Source organism: Erigeron canadensis, chromosome 8 (assembly GCF_010389155.1).
Source record: "Erigeron canadensis isolate Cc75 chromosome 8, C_canadensis_v1, whole genome shotgun sequence".
NCBI classification, from domain to species: domain Eukaryota; kingdom Viridiplantae; phylum Streptophyta; class Magnoliopsida; order Asterales; family Asteraceae; genus Erigeron; species Erigeron canadensis.
In genome coordinates this window covers 21,944,790-21,951,137 of record NC_057768.1, presented here as the reverse complement: position 1 = coordinate 21,951,137, position 6,348 = coordinate 21,944,790, and positions in this window count along the sequence as shown.

The following is a 6,348-nucleotide window of genomic DNA, read 5'->3' as shown; positions in this document are numbered from 1 at the left end:
GGGCTAACTCCGATGAGTCAGATGATGAAGATTATGTGGACACTATGTGCCTGATGGCACTCGCTGATGGTGAGGCACTGACTAAAGATCAAGTCTCCTCAAGTCAGTGGGTAAATGTCACTGTCAAAAAGGTACATTCTCTTCTCTCCTCTTCAGAAGATGATAAGACCAAAATTATTGAGTCTTTATCATGTGATCTCCAGGATGTAGAAACTTTACGTACTGAACTTCAATCTAAACTTAACTCTGCTGGTAATGAGTTAAGTGATAAAAATGAAAAACTCTTGAAATTGAAAAATGTTCATGTAGAACTTCAATCTCATGAGTTAATGACTCAAAAACTTCAACTTGAAAATGAAAACTCAAGGCTGAAGTTTCTAATCTGAAGAAGATTGTGACCTCTTGGTCAAAAGCTTCTAGGTTTCATCATCAATGTCTAAGTGAACAAGTCCTTACTCAGGTTCAAGCAGTGATTGGTGGCAACTTTGATGCTGTTGCTTCACTCGCTGACATGTTTCATGATGATGTTAAACCTGAAATTTCTATTCCTCCTTCCTATTCTATCCCTCCTGAGGAGATGAAAAAGTGGTACTTTGTCAAAGGACAAAGTGACTACCACTCTGAATTGAATGCTGGTGCTACCCCTCCTTCCTCCACCAGTGAATCCTCTACCCCTACTAAGGTAAAAGGTGCTAATTCTTCAACTAGCACCAATAACATGTTTTCTCATCTCCCTATTGTTGGAATGATGCCACATGAAGGTAGAATCCAATACTCTCCTCCAAGAACGTTTAAAGGGGATATCTCAAGTAATGGGTATAAACCCATTGCTCCTCAGCAGCTTCCCAACAAATCTGCCGAACTCTTTAAGAGAAGCACGGTTGCTGTGTCTTATGACTACAACACTCCTTTGAGAGTGAATTCAGTCAGTCAGCAACCTTCATGTGATCCCTCAACTTCATCTCAACAAAAGCCTGCTCATGTTAGTCATAAAGATGACCAGCATGACCGTCTTATCAAAAGACGTGTCAGGTTCGCTGATGATAGATTTCAGCAAGTACTTCCCTCAAGGAATGTACCTGCTGATGGTCTATCTAATCATCCAATCCCTCCTCAAAACTTGTTAGTGTCAGCTAGGTCTACTCCTAGGTGTAACACTCAAAGAGGAAGGTTCCCTTCTCAAAACAGGTCTACTACTCCTCAGCGAGGACACTTGCCACATAAGCAAGTGAGACCCACTACCCCACAGAGAGGACAATTGCCTTATCAGCATTCTCAATCCTCTATGTCAAGCAGAGAGTATCTGCCTCATAGGCAAATGAGGTCAGCAACTCCCAATCATCAATTTAGGTCAAGTACTCCTAGAAGAATGCCTCAATCTCAGCAGGGTCCCTCCTCTTCTTCCTACCCTGCTGGAAGACAAACATGGACAACCATTCAAGGATCACAAAATCCTTATGATCACAATGGTCAATCCATTCTTGGTCCTGTTCCTTAGATGCCTCCACCTATACTTAAACAAAGGAACAAATCTAAGTCTAAGCAAAAAGGCAAGGCTTCTTCCTCTAATCCTCAAATCAATGAGCTTACTCAGCGAGTCAATGATCTATCATCTCAGCTGAGAGACTTTCTCATTCTGAACCAAAAAGGCACTCCCTCTGATAAAAAGTGTTATCTATGTAGCAGCAAAGGACATGTTGCCTCTGAATGTGAAAGTGTAAGCTCAAGGAATTGCTCCAGAGGTTGTTATACAACCAAATTCCTCTATGTCTGCTGAAACATCTTCCTCTTCAGCTAGGGTCAGTGAAAATCCTTCTGAACCTAGATCCAATGATCCCTCTTCGGTCACTGAACAAAATGTTGCTGAGTATATCTCTTCTCAGCACATTCAAATTCCTCATTCCCAAAGGGTCATTTCGATGCATGGGGACATCCAGCTATGCTGATTGAATACAGTGCTCCTGACGTAGTCAGCAGCTATGTATATCTTCAAAGCAATGAGACTAACATCATGCCGTTTGAAGAAAATTATCCCACCTTTGGAAATGTCAATGTGGGTTACTTTCCCACTCTTGAGGATGCTCTCTCAACAAAGCCAACAACTACCTCTAATGAACCTACCCCTAACCCTGCTGACAGGGTCATTGATGAGTTCCAAAGTGAAGCCTAAATCCTTCTATTATATCCATGCAGGGCTCGCTGGGAAAAGGAGTGTGGTATTTGGACATCGGTTGTTCAAAATACATGACTGGCTTTAAGTCCCCACTGGATAACTATACATAGGCACCTGGTCCTACTGTAGTGTTCGGTGATAACTCCACTGGACAAACTGAAGGGTATGGTCTTCTTTCTAATGGTCTTATCAAATTTTCCAAGGTTGCTTATGTAAATGGATTAAAACATAATCTCATAAGCATTAGTCAACTTTGTGATGCTGACTACAAAGTGATTCTTGATAAGCATCAAGGCACTGTTGTAAATGTTAACAAGGAAGTCGTCTTGGTAGCACCAAGAAAGAGAGATGTATATCTTGTAGACTTCACTCCCATCAAAACTGATAGTGAGACTTGTTTCTTTGCAAAGTCAGCATCTGAACTAAATTGCTAAAGGCCCGTTAAATTAAGGGACCCTAACAGTTTGGAAGATATTGTATGTCGCATGTGAATTTCAAAACCATTAACTCACTGGCCAAAAAGAACCTTGATCGTGGCCGTGGCCTTCCTCCTCTCTCTTTTGAAAAAGATAGACTCTGTGGTGCTTGTGAAAAAGGTAAAAGCCATAGAGCTACCTTCAAAACAAAACAAGCCAACTTTGTTAAGGGCTGTTTTCATCTTCTTCACATGGACCTCTTTGGTCCAGTAAATGTCCAAAGTCTAAAGGGTAGCAAATACACTTTAGTTATCGTGGATGAATATTCACGATATACTTGGACTATCTTTCTTCATTCCAAGAGTGATACTGCTGATGAAATTATAAAAATTATCAAGAAAATGGAAAATCTCAACAACATAACGGTTAAAGAACTCAGAAGTGACCATGGCACTGAGTTTAGAAACCACACTCTTGAATCTTTTGTGCTGATCAAGGGATCTCACAAAACTTCTCTTCTACTAGCACCCCTGAGCAAAATGGTGTTGCTGAAAGGAGAAACAGAAATCTCATTGAGGCAGCACGTACCATGCTCAGCGAGTCCTCTCTGCCCAGCAGGTTTTGGGCAGAAGCTGTCAGCACTGCTTGCTATACTCAAAATCGTTGTCTCATTGTCAAAAGACATGATAAGACAGCATATGAAATTTTGAGAGGCAAGAAACCTCAAATCAAATACTTCCATGTATTTGGTTGTCATGTCTTCATTCTTAATAATAAGGATCATCTTGGCAAATTTGATCCTAAAGCTGATGATGGTTATTTTGTTGGATATTTTGCTATCAGCAAAGCTTTCAGAGTATTTAATACTCGTCTTCAAAAAGTAGATGAGTCCATTCATGTCACTTTTGATGAAAGCTCACCAGCTCTTAAAAATATCCAATCCTCATCTACTGAAGTTATATTCAATGAGCTCACTGACCCTCCTATCGAGGATACTGACTCATTTGTTGATGCCTCTTGCTCGCTACCTTCTGTCAATCAGCAACCTACAGGGGAAAGCTCAGCTGAAGATGAACTTGAGCAAGTTGCTGCTCATATCTACTCGATTGAGCCAGTTGAGCCTATTTTGAGATCAATCCATGCTGCATCAGCCAAACCTAGATCTCTGGCTGATGTTGTGCAAATTGATGTCTCTACTGAAGAAGAGTTTCATGATGCTTCAGCTAATGCTAAAGATTTAGAGTCTGTTGATGACCCCAACACAACAGATGACTCGAACCAGTCAAATGGCTCCACTGATTAAAGTCCTATTGAACCAACTCTAACTATAGATCTCTCTTCCTTTAATTCTCCTGCTAATCCAATTCTCCAATCTTCCGTTGCCCCTCTACTCGGTTCATCAAGTGTTCCAGCACTTAAATGGACGTCTAGTCATCCTGCTTATCAAGTAATTGGTGATGTAATAACACGATTTCTGCTATTGATTCGATCTCAACAATTGCGGTTCAAGTGTGTGTGTTCTTGGTGTGTTTAGTGTGTGTGATTTTCTAGAGAGAGAAAGAAAGGAGACGATCTGTATATGTTGTATGTGTAAAATGGATCAAAGGCTTATGATTTCTAAGGAGTTGAGGGTATTTATAGTCTAAATCTACAATTAAGCTAATTGACACTCCTAGTCCCTCATCCTTAGAAATCATTTCACCATGTCTTAACATCAACAACGTCCACTAACTTAAATTACAATTTATCACTATTTTTGGATTTCTAACATTCTCCCCTTAGTGATATATTGTAATGAATGAAGTACGTGTTATTTTGTCTTGTAGGAATTAAGTTGATGAGCCCGATGGTGAAGACAATTGGTGTGATGAAACAAGTCTTCAAAGCTTTCTCATTGTCTCTAGAGAACTTGAATCAATCTTGGTTTTGGACTTCTTGTAGTTAAAATATGATGAAATTCTCAATGTTCTGTTTGAACAGAGAATAAAATGAATGAGTCTAGAATCTTTGAAAATTGTTGAACCATGAATCAGAGTTGTCTTTTGAAGTGCGGAAGGTATAAATTTGGCTTTGGTTCTTCAATCTTCGATTCTTGAATGAAAATTTGTTTCCTTGGAATGAAGTATCAAAAACTTAAACTCTCCCCCTTGATATATGCATTGAAGCTTCTTAATTGAAGATCTTGAATGAAATGTGTTGATGAAGACTCTTTCGAAGTTTTACTTCTTTGTCTTGAATCTTCCAATCAATCTTTCAACTTTTGTAGCTTTGATTTTTGTCATTTTGACTTAAACACTTTGGAAAGTAAACTTTTGAACAAAACTTTGAATTAATCATGCTCCCCCTCAATTCATGAGTGTAAGCATTTTGGAGCATCTTTGAACAATATCCTTATTTTCGATCTCATCCTTAAAAAAACTTTCAAGAGAACATATTTCGGCGGCAAAATTCACTTCTTTTTCAATCACAATTACATTTCATTTCATTCCACCTTTACTCCATCAAATAATCTTTTTCTTTCTCAATCAATCATAATCTTTTTCTCCCCCTCATAATGACAAAGTTGGGAACCAATGTCATTATGCAAACATTGATTGATAAAATGCGAAAAGAAACCTCTTGCATGGTGGTTTTTGTGTTTGTGAGATAAGAAATGAAAGACCGGATAAGGATGATCCGTTAACATGTTCAAAAATCAAAAGGATTAATGAAATGACCGAAAGAAATGTATGACATTTTTCGGATTTCCTATGTATCATTGAATTATGCACAAAGCAATTTTCTAACATAGTTCGGTCTTGTAGCTTTTCAACTACGAGATTGCTTCAAAGAATAGAAATCATGGTCAGTGTCACCTATGGCGTTCGATAACCACAATCTATTATCCTTAAAGACTTTTAAGTAAGAACCGAGGTCACTGTTAGACTTCTCGTTTACTCAAAAATTACAGAAATGCAATTATGAGACCTACGTTCAATGTTGGAAAATATGTTAGCATTGGTAGGATTTTCATTTGATCATTGTGGAATATCAATTAAGATATCACTACAAATGTTCCGGCTATATCACATAGATATGCAATAATATCACAAAGATATGACTCAAATGTGTCTTAAGAAAAATGAATAAGGATCAAAATAATGATCAAGCAAGATAGCTCTAGACACAACGTGATCAAATGAAGTCAGGGACTGAAGCAGAATGTCTCCCTTTTTCAATATCAACATCTTCCAAATGAAGAGTCAATAGAGATGTGAAAAATCTCCGTGAAAAATGAAACAAGCATTTGTTAAGAAACACTTGAGTGGTTAAGTAAAGATGTGCATCGCTTCACTGGGTTCATGAAGTCTTTATCAAGATATCAACAAATGACATTCGATAGAAATGTGTTGTACCCGGCGATTTGAGAGTTTTAGGGAAGGATATCATTTCTTTTAACCATTTTCTCACAACATATCACCATAACCTCTCACTTTTCAACTTTACTCCCTCCATCCTATTTGCACGAGACCATCATCACTCAAAATATCCTTACAATCTAAAGAAAGAATTGAATACTCCAGGGTTAGAACTTATCGGTGATGATGAAGTTCATGGAGTGAATGAATCTCTCAAGTGCAAACTAAACACCGAACTTCAATTGATGAGAATCATTTGAAAATCATCAAATGTGTGTATGAAAATGATTTGAAAACACATTTGAAGTTTTGTTGAAAAATTTGAAATCACAAAAATCCCCCTTAATCTATGCAAAGGTAG